The sequence below is a fragment of the Canis lupus genome, chromosome 1 (assembly GCF_048164855.1).
Source record: "Canis lupus baileyi chromosome 1, mCanLup2.hap1, whole genome shotgun sequence".
NCBI classification, from domain to species: Eukaryota; Metazoa; Chordata; class Mammalia; order Carnivora; family Canidae; genus Canis; species Canis lupus.
Window position 1 is genome coordinate 53,228,705 of NC_132838.1, and position 16,132 is coordinate 53,244,836.

At 40.7% G+C, this 16,132-nt stretch overlaps 1 long non-coding RNA gene across 1 annotated transcript; it reads right to left on the reverse strand.

Moving 5' to 3' along the window:
- Positions 1-1,851: 1,851 nt before the first annotated feature.
- Positions 1,852-14,963, reverse strand: LOC140617139 (uncharacterized). Its single transcript, XR_012017373.1, has 2 exons — positions 14,713-14,963; positions 1,852-2,094 (listed from the first exon to the last, which is right to left on the reverse strand). It is a non-coding gene; the product is annotated as an uncharacterized lncRNA (long non-coding RNA).
- Positions 14,964-16,132: the final 1,169 nt, after the last annotated feature.

Consider the following 16,132-nt stretch of genomic DNA (forward strand, 5'->3'; position numbering starts at 1 on the left):
GGTGTGAGGGGACTTGTGTTTCATCCTGCTCCCTCAACCTCTAACTCTGTGACCTTGAAGCAGTCCAGGATCCTCACGTCCTAAATTGGCTCCACTGGGCTCTTTGGAAGGTTCAATGAGAGTCATATGAAGGGTGTCCAGCGCAGCACCTGTCATTTGTGCTTATGGAGTCACTTGTAGAAATGCATGCATGTACCTTTCTGTCCTAGGTACGTGACAGCATTTTAAACACACCCCTTAAATCTGAACTGTAGGCCTTGCTCTTCAGCGTGGCAGAGTGTTTGCATCAGACCTGGAGGTACCACAGACCAGCTGTGCCATCTCAGAAATCTGATTAACTCCCAGAGCCTCAGTTTTCTTGTCTATATAGCACCTGTAACAATCGTTAGAACAGAGACTGTGCATAATACGCAGTGGCGATTATCCTTTTGCTTTAACCTTTTGTCTGGAATGGACTCTGCCCAGCACATAGTTTCATATTTAGCATAATTTCCCAAATAAACTACTAGCGATTTAAGGAATTCTATCTCCATTTTCCTGACCTGTTTACCCCTTTTTAAAAAAGAATGGAGTATATAGAAGAGATCAGATCAAGGAAGCTAAATAATACAATACTCTATTTATCTGAATTTCAACAGAAACAATGGAGAGCCTGAAAATAAATGGGTGGATGTTGCATGATTGATATTTAGTCAATTGCAAAGTGTTTATAGAGAAAGGACGGTTCCTAAAATCACTTGAAAATGCAACTATTATCCTAGGATTTGCAGAAGTGAAAACATCCAGATACTTGTTTGGTATAGTTTCTTTAATTTTGACAAAAGTTGCTTTCAAACTCATTTGAATGTTCTCTTTAACGGAGTAGGAGTTGCAAACACTCTAATAATTTTTTACCACTTTCATATTTAAAAATAATATGCCCTCTAAACATTTACATTCAAGATTTGTTTTTCCTCAGATGTGTAAATAACACATAGTAATTTGCATCTCATGCATAAATCTCAGTCTGTTGAATACAAATATTCAGGAAAGTTCCTTGTTTCTCTTCTCTGTTTCCCCCGCTCCTGGTAGCTTTGTTGACTAATATTTCCAGAAAGATGAGGAGGGGACATCGGTGGTTAGAAAATGAATCTCTTGGTACTGCTTTTTTTCAGGGGCAGGGAACTCAGACCTGAATAAGTAACTCAGTCTTTTAAGATACTAACAAAAGTATTTCAATCTTTAGTATTTCCCCCAGATGAATGCACCAATGTCTCCTTTGTTAGTGACATGTGTAGATGCTGCCTATCTGGGGATTTTTCCAAAATGAATTTGCCGCTTAGGCTCCTTGCGGCACCATACCTGTAGGACTTAAATCAATATCACTTCCTGGTACCCTGGAAAGAAGGTGTGCATCCAGGGAACAGCCCTGGGCGACCGAGGCTGCTCCCTGGCGTCTCACGTTACCATCCTTTCACCATCAGGACATTGCATTTCAAGAAGCTTGCCTCAGCCTTGCATTGATCATGTCTGCTTAAACTCTGAGGCTTGTTTTATATTCCAAATTTCCCGCACCACTGGTTTCTTGCCTACTGATCATTTGCTGGGTCTCAGCTTGGCAAAAGACGTCTCAGGAGAGAGCCTTACCCCCATTATAAAATGTGACTAAAATATTTCATTGAGTCGTCTGCCCTTGGTACAACTAACTGTTTTCAGCAAATGTCTGGTAATGCTTTGAATAAAAGATGCTACATGAAAATAAATTGCAATGTTCTCGGCTTCTGCTACTATTTATGTGTATTCTCTTCCTACCATTAGAAATTTATCTTCTTTACATTTAGGGTCTTCTTCAAATAAAATGTACAAAATCCGGTTTTCTAAAATTATTTATTCACTCTTTACCCCCTTCCCCATTCATTCTTCAAACAATTTACTAGATACCCACTGAGCACCTGTGCCGACTAGCAGTGTGTTAGGGGAGGGGAAACACAATGCATGGTCTTGCTCTTCAGGAGTACAAGCTTTGGAGAAGACAGGACTCACAGGTGTGAAGCAGCTGGGCACCAATGCCAGGCAGTATACAATGGGATCAAAGACATGGAGAGCTTGAAGAGTCTGGAAAATGAAGCAGAGTGTGGGAAATGCAGCAATGAGACACTAATATTAGATGCTAGTATCAGAGAGTATTGATAATAGAGAGAATCATACCAGTGCAGTTATCACTGACCAGGTGCCAAGTGTGAGGTCCTGTACTTCGGTTATATATTCTCATGATGGGTGCCCACTGCCACTACGTGAAGTAGGCAATGTTGTCTTGCTGTACAGAGAAGGGTCCTCAGGGAGGAGCCTGGGATTGAGTAGAATTTGGAAGAAGTAAAATATGAAGAGCTGGTGAGGAGAAAGAAGGTATTTCCTGGGGAAAATGGTGGACGTGTTAGGAAGACTTGGCCCTGAGGTTCAGGGAGATGTGGTGGGAGTAAAATGAGATCAAACAGAAGAGCAGGATTTGGGGGTGATGGGAGATGAGGTTACTAACTTAGGTAGGAGTGGAGTCAGGTCGAATGAGGCCTCACATAGAGGCTGCGTGGGAGTTTGGACTTTGTCCTGCAAACATGGATCTTCCTGGGAGGTATTTGGGTGGTAATGACTACATATAAGGCTACATGCGGCCATCAAATGGTTCAGTGGCTTAATAACTGAACTGAAACATTATCCTCATCATTGATTTTGTTTTTATTAGGTCCCTGTCAGGGTTTGGGTATTTGGTAGAAGTAGTAAGTGCATGAAAATTTACCCTGGCCATGCATGCTGACTGAGGTAATTTTTCTTAGAGCACTGACCTTGGTGGCCTCTCCACCCCTATGCACACGCATGCACACATACACCCACACACACTGTGTGCGTACATGTACATGTGCACTAACAAACACACACACTTCACTCAAAAAAAAAAAAAAAAAAAGTCACCACTGGCTGCCATGTTGGTCATCTGTAACCCCAACCCCTTACCAGTGGGTCCAAGCTGTGCCAGTAGGATTGCCTTTCCTGGGAATTCAGAATTCTGGAACTTGGCTGTGGCTATTCTATACTGTGTATGTTTTCTCTTACACTGAGATACTATGATCCTCAAGAGAGGCAGCAGGGGCAGAGGGAGCAGGGAGAGAAGAAAAACTCTGTGTACTGCACTTTATGGGATTATCTTTTGTTTTTGGAAATACCATTTTTAAAGGGGAAAATGATCGAATATTGGCTATTTTATCTATTTATTTATTAAAGATTTTTTTTTATTTATTTGAGAGAGACAGCAGAGTGAGTGAGAGAGAATAGGAGTGGAGCAGGGAGGGGAAGAGGGAGAGGGAAAGGAGGACTCCCCACTGAGCAGGGAGCCTGACACAGGACTCCATCCCAGGACCCTGGGATCATGACCTAAGCTGAAGGCACATGCTTCACCAACTGAGCCACTCAGGCATCCTGGATATTGGTCATTTTATATCATTCTCCTGATGTCCATACAGATGCATGAGTGAACCACATCTGCTCTTAGGCCACTTCTAGTGAATTTCTCTTCTGTCTTAAACCAATCTGAAGTGCCTTTCTCTTCACTTGCAATGTTGCAACACGTACAGTTTCTGACGGCAAAAAGTGTGCTATCAAAAGAAGAAAAGAAGACTGGTGGTTTGCATTATTAATTGCCATTCTCCAGGCAAATTGGATGGACAGAGGGTCTCCACTGGCCTATGTCAAAGCCATGGAGACATCTTATTTGGGGATCTCGGGGAGAGATTGTGGTGCACTTAGCCACCATCCTGCTATGCTCGTCTTTCTACCTGCGGACATTCACTCTTTAATTCAAGAGCCTTCCCCGTGTTGCTCACTCTCCTCAGTACAGGCCCTGGAGCCCACTCCCCTGTGCCAGCCACCTCTCTACTCCGTGTGGCTCCCAGACTTTTGGTCTCCCTCCCAGAGTGGCCCCACAGGCCACTGGCCTCACTTTCCTCTGAGCACAACCAGTCTTTCTGTCTGCAATTGCAGACGATCACACCTAACACTGATATGTGGTTATCTTCACAATCTAATTGCTATCTGCCCAGACAACGTATTTTACACCAAGATCAGTCTTTGAGTGATGAATGATGAAGAATTCAAGCCTGCCACAGCCATAGTCCTGGATTAGCAGAGGAAATAGTTTGGTGGTGAATATGTCCTTAATATCACACCTCAAAAGTGAGTGTCTATCTTTTGTGACTTCAAAAATTTCTAGATATTTAATGAATGACAGTATGAATTGGTGAATGCCTATTTCAAGATGTCCTCACCCATGTGATTCCTTTCCTCCTGTGAGCTATATGGTCCTTCAATCTTGTAGCACGACAACCCTACGAAATGCCTCTCATGCTAGGATGGGAGCCATAAAGGACATGGGCCTTGCTTCTTATAAAACACTCATTCTGACAAGTGTTTTGCTTTTTGAGTAGATAATGGAGGTTCATACCATGTTGAGGAAGTCTCGGAAGATTGATTGATGATGGCAAGGGTAATGTAGAGAAACAATGTGAATCATTTTACCTGGGGTATCGCCACATTGTGCTCTTGTAGGAAGAATGAAAAGAACTTGAATGGTCAACAAGACAAGAAGGAATGATAATTTTAGGAGGACATAAGAGGTTGGGCCAGAGAGAGGCAAGGTGAGAAGTGTGTAGCAGTTTGGCTATGATCTGACCAAGTTTGGGTTTGCGTTTGTCAAAAGTCAATGGTGCGCAGATAATCTGGAAAGTCCCGTTGTTAGGGCATATGGCGCTTTCCTCTGTAACTAGGTAAATGGATGGGATGGGGGCAGTGACAAGGGATTTCCCTTCATCTGGAATGTTGTCTTCATTTGGAAGAAGACACTATGTGAATCTATTACTCATTTTTTTTCAAAGCACACATATAAGAGAAAAAGTCTACAAGTAATTCAGACAATATAATATTTATTAATTCAATTGGGTGGGAAGTTGAGCGATTGTCACTATATTTGTAACTTCTGAAAAATTATTTATATCCAAGGGATTTGGTGATGTTAAGGAAGAATCTGCATTTGCTCAATTCAGGGTCTGCACCCAAACTCAGGGCCAACTATACTTTTGGAAGAAGTAGAGAAGCTAGGAGTGAATAAAATTCAGTTTTGTCCACTTGATAAAAGACTGTCTCAGCGTACATTCAATCAGGGATCACAGTAAATATTTATTGCTATTTCCTAAAGGGGTTATAGGTTTACAGGAGAGAAAGTGGTGGTTGAGATAGGGCACATTCTGCTGCTTAGGAGCTACTGCACTCTGGGGGGGCATTGCCCTGAGAGGGCATACCGATTAGCAGGAACCACTATTCTCAGAATGACGCCACCCTGTTCCCAGGCAAATGGTCCAGGCTTAATTAACTGGCCGGAGTCATGGTATCACACAAACCCAACTGTATCAGTTCATGCACTTTTCAGACCCCATTCACAGAGCAGGCATAGATGGAGGCTAACTGTGGGCTTCTATGCTCCTTTGCCCTGACTAATTAGAGGCCGGCAGGACAGCAGTGCTCCTGTCTCTCTACTTCCCAGCAGATTTTATGGTGAGTGGACTTGGCCTTGGGCCTGCGTGTGCATGCTTTAGAGATTCAAGACCGCCTTCTCACTGGCATTGCTTTTTTACATCCATGATAGCCAAGTGCTGCCCATACTTTTCTACCTGAGTCTTATGACTGCCCAGAGCCTCTCCATCCCCCACTGGGGCCTTGGCCCCATGGCACAGTCCTGTTACCCCACTTGAATGGGGGCAGCTCCCTGCTGTATTTCTGCCTGTCCCAATCCCTGGGGAACTGGCATGTTCTGCTCTTCCCTCTCTTGCTCGAGTGGACTTTCCGGTATGATTTGGCTCAGGGCTGGGGAGTCCTGTTCTCCCCACTTGGTGCCAACGGAACTGGATCCCGTCCATGGACTTGCTTTCTCTGGACTCCTTAAACATGAATGCTTTTGCTGTGTGCCAGTGGGACTTGGTCTCTTGGACGCTTTGTCCGCTCTCTTGTGTGGTTCCCATCATCGTTCTCTTCCTGCCCAACAAGTCACACAGCCTAACTCCATTCTCCAACTTATCAGCAAGCAATCATGACAAAGCCAATTCGGGGGTCCCAGGCATCACAGATGCTGTCTGTCTAACTCAGCAGATAGACAGCAGACCATATGGGGACAGAAGGAGTAAGAGTTACTCCTTCTCTTCCAGGACAGCCCCCAAACTGGAATAGTACCAAGGGCTGATGACTTTTACTGGGGCTTAGGGTCATGATGTAAGAGTAAGTCATTTACTTTTCTTGCTAAAACTAAAACTAAAAAAAAAAAAAAAAAAAAAAAAAAAAAAAAAACAAACCTACTAAAAAAGAAAGATATATGTGTTATGTTGTTCTTGTTGGTCATGACTGGTTATCTCAAAATGCACAGGGCAGTTAGTAGTAAGTAGTGGGGGGAGACAGTCTTACAGGGAATATTCATGTTTTCGAGGAAGTTCTGATGTATGAGAATTTTAGTTTGGAGTAACTTCTTGGGGGAAGCCACCCTTATGTCTAAGTTAGAGTGTGCCACCATAATTAATTTTCTAACTTTTCTAAGGTTTCCAGAGATTTATTTTTCTGACTCTTGGGAGTGTCTGTGCTGTAAGACTAGGCCTTTGAGTTCTGAACAAGATTCAATTTACAGTTCTTTATTAAGCATTTGGGAAATTTAAATATTCCTCATTTCAGGAGACTATCCCTTTTGAGATCATGGCAAACAGTTCCCTCATCATTCCAGACAGGCAGGGTCTATGTCTTCCCTCCCTAAGGACAGATTCTGAGTCTTTGATTCATGTTTGATTGACATGACAAATCCCAATTGTAAGTTTATAGATGAGCCCTCCAAAAGATAAAATAGGAAAAGTATTTATTTAAATTACTCCTGGTTTTGCTTTTTAAAGTATGTTATTCTTAAATTGCTGTGCTTCATGTGAATTACGTACAAGTGATGGTTTTGCAAAAACATGGTGCTTACATGACATCACATGCTACCACTGAGATGCCACAAGACATGATTTTATTAATATAGTTTAAAGTTAAGGGTACAGGTTTGATCTGTTTTCAAATTAACAGCCGGGGGACCTGCATTTCCAAGCAGGGGTGGAAGATTTGATGCCTCATTAAGCAAACGCCATCAAGCATTAGCTCCCTGTTATCTAGCAAAGCAACTTTCTTGGGAACTGATACAACGTCCCTTTTCTCCATCCACCATTGCAACTGATTCTGTTGATAACATCATTACTATGTGTTTTCTATGGTTATAGCTTCCATTTTATATGATTTCATTGGAACTCCTGCTTGTGAAGTTTTGCTTCTCTCCTTAGAATTTTAGAGTTCCAAATTTTAAGCGGATTTGGACAAGGTTCTAATTCTTCTGTAGACAAAAGATTTTTGAGGGAATTTGGCTGTGAGCGAGGGGTACAAATAGGTTCTGTGTGGTGATGGTTTCATTGCTTACTGCTCACTTAGCCTCACAGCTAATGTTATCACTGTTTTAAATATTATTTATTAATAGCAACCACCACTGAACTAAGTGTTCTTCTATGTACATTATTAGCGTGTTAATTCAATGGGGTTAGACATTTTTTCCCTAGAGGAGCTTGAATCCCATTATTGCCATGTCTCTCTTATTGGGAAAGTTTGCAGACATCGGTGAACTCTGTAACCAGCTCTCCCTGTGCTCACTGAGGGGTAGTAATTACATTTTTGTGGGGGTAGTGAGAGATAACCTGTGAGCATGTAGGTTAATTATTTTTTTCCCTGCTGCGTTCTAGAATAACAGTGTTTTCATAACTGCAACCTTTTTGTAGGAGAGGTCCCTCAAGACTAAAAATTGCCTATAATAAAGTAACAATAATATTCTTTTCAACAATAATGGTGGAGATAATTGTACAGTGAAGAGGTGCCGTGAAAAGTTTGCCTGGTCACCACCATGATCTGGCCTACTGCTGTCTCATCCTCAGACTTGCCATTTTGGCATGAAATAATGTGCCTTCATTTTTTTACTCTTCTTTATGATAATCTGGAAGTCTTGAGTGCCTAAACCAAGCCTAATGGATTGTTGAGAAGCCACAATAATGACATTTTATTCTATTATTATAATTTGTTTTCAGGAGGCATATTTTTAATTATTTGCATGAATAATGTCATTATGTATTCATGCCAATATAATTCTGATAATTAATTTACATGATGGAAATTTCTTAGTGATTTTGATGTCAATGTTAATAGCAACATCTGATAGTTGATCTGGGGATGTTGACATAAATTTAACTTTCAATATATTATTGCCAACACCACCGGCAGTATAAAATTACTTTGCAAGAAAAGAAAAAATCCACTGGGGAAGAATTTCAATGAAAAAGAAAGTGAACCTTCCCTAGGGTTTATGGGTCCAGAACAAAATATATGCACTCAGATGTGACAAATGACTTACTTGGACAGAGACTAGGGGAAATGAACCTGTCGAAACGTGTAGCTTCCTACAAAACAAACAAACAAACAAACAAAAAAACCTTGCTGTGAAAATATTGTACATGCTGGAAGATGTGGTTCTTGCAGCCACTTTTTTTTATTAGTTTGTTTTCATAATTTTTAAAAAATCTTTCATAACTTTTGAACTCTTTGTGTGCTTCTTTTGTATTTTGCCTTTGTCAATTTGAATTGTACTTGAGAAAATTAACAGGGAAAGTGATAGGTCATTGTTATTTTACAGAACAAAAACCCATTGTGTATGTCCGAGAAAAGCTCTGTTTACATCTGTCTTAATCAGTTAAATAACTGATGTGGCTAAATCCATTATAGAAGAGTGGACCCTGTTAATGGGGTGAACTTCTCTTCACGTAACTGCAGAAAAGATGCTCTTTGGGTTCCACTGTGGGAGGGAACTGTAATTCATCGTATTCATTGTATTGTTGGGAGTTGTAAACAGCAAATGGAACCCCTCCTACTCAGATGCATATATTTGCATATGTGTATGTGTGTGTGTATTTCTGATTTAAAAATGTTGGAATTTGGGGGTGCCTGAGTTGCTCAGCCAGCTAAGCACCCAACTCTTGGTTTCAGCACAGGTCATGATCTCAGGGTCCTGAGACTAAGCCTCAGGTCCATGTTCAGAGTAGAATCCGGTTGATTTTCTCTATCTTTCTCTCCCTCTGCCCCTTCCCCCTCTCTAAAATAAATAAATCTAATAAAAAATATATAAAAATATTGGATTTTATAGGTCTGCTACTTTTTAAGTGGAAAACATCCTAAAATCCTGACTGACCAGATTTGTCCTTAACGAATGCAGCTGTTTTTCCAGGCTCACCCCTCACCTACAAAGAGAGGCACCATCTTCCCTAATGTGACATCAGCACCACAGGACATGCTCCAGACTATGTAATAGGTGACACCCCACTGACTTCTATTGGTTCAAACTCACTACTATGGCTCTTAGGTTCTTTATAGAAATCAGTTTGCAAAATACACCCTTGAATAAGGTGAGCATGGGGAAGTAATGAAAAAATTCAAGGCCGGTTATAATTTTGATTTGCTTTTGGCTTCGGAGATGCCGCTGTATTCTGGTGGCCAGACAGATGGGAAAAACTATGGTACTGCATTCTATTCAGTAGGTTAGTTATTTCAGGTTATCGTGATTGAGAAAAATGAGGAAGGCAAGGACTCTAGCCATAGATAAGATACTTTTGTCAGCTCAAGCCTTTTTCACGTCCTTGCTATCAACAACAGTGACAGTGTCACTCATTAGCTCTGAACTGACTGGTCTCAGCTCTGTGTGTGTGAAAAGAGGTTTTGTAGGGCAGTAATTAGTATGGGCAGATACAAAACACAGCCAATCCTGGGTCTCTCCTCAGTGGGTAGAGTCTTGCTGCTTCTCAAAAGCAGAAAGCATTCACCCCCACCACATTCACCTCTCTATCTCCCATTTTCTCTTCCAGTCAAAAAGGGAAGATGGAAGTGAAGTTGGAATACATGTAAGTAGGATGAGCTAATTCAGTGTAGCCGGAGCCACTGAGCTGGTTCTCTAAACTGGATTTAATGAGTATTTTGAGAGTGCTTATTTTGATTGGTTGATTGAAAAAACTTCACCACCACTGAGAACTGAATTTTGAGTTTGAATATTTTTGAACAAAAACTATACACTATATGATTTGTCAGAATTCATGAGAAAGGGTAAAATCACTTCCCATGGGCTTTGTTGTGATTAATTGATCCCGATAATTTAAAATATATTCCTTGGGGTGTTGCACAGACATAATTCAAGGGAAAAATTTATAATTGACACTTAGTAACTTTTCAACCCTGTCATGCTACATTTTCACTCCTTCACTTTATTGGTTTCTAATTGCCTTGAAAATATATTATGCCTCTGACTATAGCATACAGTTCTTTGGCATAAGAACTCAGAAATATGCTTTGACTAAGTTATGAATCACATATTACAAGTAACGGTGGACATTTTTGTTTTGGATTTTCCCAAATATGCTATTTGCAATTGTTTACATACATTAGAATCCCTTGCATTTAAATAGCTCATTATGTAAATATTTAGGAAATAGGTGGATTTTTATTTTCATGGAAAGTTCCACTCAGTCACTGAAGTAAGATGATACCTTAATGTTGACTGCTATATTGCATGTTCAGTAAAGAATACATAAATATAAAATTGAAATCAAATCACACTTAACTTTTGAAAGTAAAAAAAGTAATGTTCATATTTTGAAAATATATAATTAGTAGAACCTACTGGACCAGAAGAATTGCAGTGATAGATTCCTAGGTAACCAGCTTTGGCTTTTCCTGTCTTCTGGCTGGGAAAGCTCCCATGTTCCATCTGGCAGTGGAACTTTTGGCAGCAGAAGAGTTAATTGTTGTATTTATGGACTATGCAATGTGTTTGTGTCTCAGGGCATTTTAGTGCATTTAATGCATTTAGGATTGACCTACTTAAGCTCCCAAAGGCCAGCCACAGCCCTGGTGAATGAAGGCCAGTGACTTGGTTTGCAGATGGCTACTAATCCTATACCTCAGCAAATGAGGTTTCTCTTGCTCACTCTTTGAGAATCACCTAACTTTGTGTTGGATTTACTTCCATACCGCAGACTGGTTGCAGAAGGACATTGGCTTTGGGAAGTCCCACCACCGACCCAAGGATCAGATGGGGTCTGGACAAGTAGCAGGTCAAGTGGGCATCAGAACTGTGTCATGTGACAAGTACTGGACTTAGATCCAGGAAGCTGGAGTTCCTGTACAGTAATGAGCCCTGTAAGCCCACAACTCAGCCTCTGTGAGCTTTGTTTCTCTAATCAACAGAAAAAGGCAAGGGGTAGAGGCCTCCTGAGTTCTTTTGCATTCTACTATTCTCTGATTTTAAAACTTTTGGGTAAACTGTGATTATGCCAAAAAACCCCCCACAGAATGTGGTAGAAATGGAAACAGCCATTCTATGTCAACTTTAAAAAAGACTTATTGGAAAGAAATGCATGGAAGGGAGAGAGAGGGACCGAATATGTGCCAAAGTGTGCAGACGAGATGAGCATTTTGCTCTGCAGATTCAAAAACACTGAGTTTTTATCAGAAAGGTAAACAACTTGAGTGAGATGACCTATGTAAAGCACCCACATGGCAAATGCTGCAAAATGATAGCTCTGATTACCATTGCTATTGTGGAGATGTGGCAAGGGTCTCCTTCACACACACACACACACACACACACACACACACACACACACACACACATTCCTCCAGTCTGGCTTCTCAGGTAGATGTTCCTGTTAATAACTGATATCTCTACAGAAAATGTTCATGTCTTATTAAACAGGTATATTTGATATCTAGGTTTAATAAAAACATATCTATGTTTTTAAATGATATTTAATGTTTAATAAAATCATATGCTATGCTTTAACTCTCCCATGTCTTGGTGAGCATAATTCAGCAGCCCCCCAAAATTCAAACATAGTCGAGGGGTGCCTTAGTCAGTTAAGCATCAGACTCTTGGTTTCAGCTCAGGTCATGATATCAGGGTCGTGGGATTGATCAGGCTCCATGCTCAGTGTAGAGTCCGCTTGGAATTCTTGCCCTTTCCTTCTCCCTCGTCCTTTCCTCTTTTCCTGTTAGTGCTCTCCCTTTTTCTCTCTCTAAAATAAATAAATAAAATCTTAAAAAAATAGTGGAGAGCCATCAACTCGAATCACCCTCACAATCTATGGCAACTAATTTGTGTACATCATGCAAGATGCAAGTGTCAGGAGAAAGATTGCTCTTAACTCCAGGTGGGAAGTAGGTAGGAGCTGGTGCCTCCAAGAATATGGACAATGTTTGACTATTAGCACAGAATAACAAAATCAGAAGAATTTTCAACCCCAAGGAAATAGAAAATGAACATTAATGTTTGATTAGGATTTGGATGACTTTGGAAAACCAGCCAAATCTCCAACCCTTATCAGTTGGTTGTGAATTGGTGAAAGGGTGAGATTGAATGTGTGAAAAGGCAGCATGGTCATGAAGCAAGGAAAGTACTAGAATGCTTCTCTCCAGTCTCCCCACTTCAACAGTTAAGTAAAGAACTACGTCTTCTTCAAATGCAAAGATTTCATCAGATTTTTAAAAATTGTGCAAAAATTTGAAAATGTCCCTTGGTTACTACTTCCTGCCCTCTCTGGGTCCACCACTGGGTCTTTCTTGCCATATGTATCAAATATCAAGCTTTTTGGGAGCATGGTCCATATTAACCCTTTGTTGCCTGTCTTTCACATTCATTTTACTGAAAGCATCTCTCAAAACCCTTGTGACTGTCTTGTGTCTTCTACTTCAGAGTTCAGTTCGCTCCGTGTGCTACAACCCAGTGCTGGCATGCCGTGACATACCCAGAGCTTCTGCTTCTGTTTCCATCCGTCTTTCCTTATGTGGCTTCGTTATCTTGGGTTGTCTGCCCACGTTGTCACATTTTGAAATTTTGGGCAGCCCGGGTGGCTCAGTGGTTTAGCCCTGCCTTCGGCCCAGGTCATTGTCCTGGAGACCGGGATGGAGTCCCACATTGGGCTTCCTGCATGGAACTTGCTTCTCCCTCTGCCTGTGTCTCTGCCTCTCTCTCTCTCTCTCTGTGTCTCTTATGAATAAATAAATGAAATAAAAAATGCTTTAAAAAATCTTAAATTAATTTCAAGATAAATAATTGATGCCATCTCTCCATACATTGCTATCCTTTTACCACCAAGCGTGCTGTGTTTTTTCCTCCCCCCATCACCTTTCAATCTTCCTTTTCTTTTTACGACACTCATTTTGTTTTGTATTCTTGTCTTCTTCCTGTTTCTCTGTCACTCCCACTCACTCTCCCCAAACATACTTATCAACCTGATTGTAAGCTCATTTTTTTGGGGGGGGGGATCTTGTTTCGTTTTTGTCTTTTCTGAGGTTAGGAAATCAGTACATGACAAGGTAGAGTCTCAATTTCTATTTGAACTGAGTTGAAAAAAATAAATTATATTTTTCCCAATACCTACATGCATCACCTGCAGTACTAGAATGGAATTTTAATATTTTGGACATTGTAGGGAAGGTACTAAACCCGGTAAGTGAGTGGTGCTGTGTCTGGGGCACTTCGCTTCAGCAGGCAGCTGGGCACTGCCTCAGGTCTGTACAAAGTGTCAGGGATCCTCAGCGTTGGGCAGAGAGAATGCCAGAACTTGGTGGATGCAGGAGGCAACTCTTCATCCCCTGTGCCATGTCTCTCTGGGACCTGAGATGCCATCCAATGCTCAGCTCAACCCAGGGATGGGGGCACCAGTTTCTATAATTAGAAACTATCTTCTGATCAGATTGGGTTCCTTAGAAATCTGTGTCCGTTCATTTGATTAATCATTTTTCATTTATTGCAATTTTGCCACTCTCAGCCTAGAGGTAAAGAGGCATTGTGATTTTAATCCAGATATTCTGAGATGCCAGAAAACCCATGAAAAGCCTAAGCTCAAGATATTTTTAAAGAAGGGAAAATGCCAGAACTTCTCATTTTTCTCAGTATTTCTGAAGGAGAGAGTTTCATCTAGAACCAGGGGTCATGGGTACATAACGAGGGGTCCCACTACAAGTAGTGGTTAGAATAGCCCTGATTCAACCACTTATCCCTAAAAAGGAGCTCAGTTGTCGAGCATCTGCCTTTTTGGCCCAGGGCGTGATCCTGGGGTCCTGGGATCAAGTCCCACATTGGGCTCCCTGCATGGGGCCTGCTTCTCCCTCTGCCTGTGTCTCTGCCTCTCTCTGTGTCTCTCATGCATAAATAAATAAAATCTTCTAAAAAATTTAAAAAAATGAAAATAAAAAGTCTAAGTCATTCTTTCTGTCTTCTCCAAACTGGGAAATATCTGCTGTATAATTTGGTGAAGTCATTCCGGTTGTTATTATTGTCTGGAACACTTTTTCTGGATTAGTTACGTCAGTTCGTCAGTTACCTTTCTCTCTTACCGGTGATTAACCAAACATATTATCAGACATATTATTTAGCTCCAGGACTCAAAACTTTTACTGTGCTTTAGGAAATTGGCTGAGTCTCAGAAAATGGGAGCAAATGAATCACTTTCTATGGGAGGAAATTGAGGTCAGTTTGGCATCAGGATAGTTGAGATCCTTGACTCTAAAATATCCACAGACCCCCCGCCTCCTCACCTTACTCATCACAGCTGACGAAGTGTCATTTTGATCCCGGATCCGGGTTTCTTCTTCACTGGAGGTTCATTACATGCAATGCCTGATTCAGACACAGACATTCTGAAAATCCAAAGAGGGCTAACCAAATCACTGCGGCTTATTCTTATACTCCCCGGAAAAAAAGACAGGTTTATAAATGAACAGTTTCATAACTGTTCACTGATTATTCTGCCCACCATGTCAGTTTTGATTATTGTGTAAAAAATAAAAATGCCTGCCTCTATTTTGTAGACTTGCCAGCCGCGCTCAATAGCTGCAAACTGTCAAGTGCTTGGATATGCGTGCTTCTGTATAGAAATGTTTAGTTTAATAAATTGTGTCTTTTTGTAATATATTGTGACTTTAAGTCACTCTCCTTTAAAATATATATATTTATACATATACGTAAATATATATATCTTTATATGCACATGCGCACACATCCCACTCAGGAATGCATAAATACCTCACTTTATATTTTTATCACTATTATTTGTAAATAGGAAATGAAGTTACAATCCTTGAAATTATAATGGCAAGCACACAAAGACACAGTTGCTGGCACAGAATTCAATTAACAGATAGTAATCACCCCTGGGTGACTGTGTGAGGTAGAAATATACAGGCATGCTAATAAGTAATATCTTAAAGCCGCAACATTTATCAGCCAGCAGCCAGACATGGGCACAAGTGTGGGCAGACAGCGTTGCTCTAGGATATTTAATACAAACCAGCTCTCTCCGTTTAAGGATTTGTGTTTAATCATTCAGCAACATTTTAAAACATCCTGGCTGGCAAGCTTTTCAAATGGAACTGCTTCGGTCAGAAAAATGCAAGGAGTTATTTTGCTCCACATGGTTGAGAGGGATGGAAGAGGCGGGAATAAGGAGTTTAGGAATAATCAATCTGCATTTGTATTTTTAAACGTTTTTCCTTGTCATTTTCTGACCTTTGAGCTACTTTCATGTGCATCTGCTGGGTGAATCATAGCTTTATCTAAGGAAACATACAGGAGGCATTCATTAATACGGAATAGCCAGATGACTGACGCTCGTAAAATAACATTTTCCCTAGCAGCAGCTTAGTATGGCTTATAGTTATGTTGTTCTTGAATTTTAGTTTAAGATAAACGCAGGGGTGCTCAGAAACTAGAGGTTGTTTTATTTTATTTTTTCATACATCTCTCTAGATGTATTTCTATACTAGGTTAAGGAAATTCTTGAAGTGCCTGTCAAGATATTTTGTACTGTATATAAGCAAAGAGCAAAGAAAGGTTATGATAAGGTGGGGCATGGTATAGCTTTTCAGATGGAGAATGTGAATTTATCAAAAGAATGTGACCCCTAGTATTTGACAAAAAAATTTGCCCTATATTGAAATAAACCCGAAGCCATGTTTA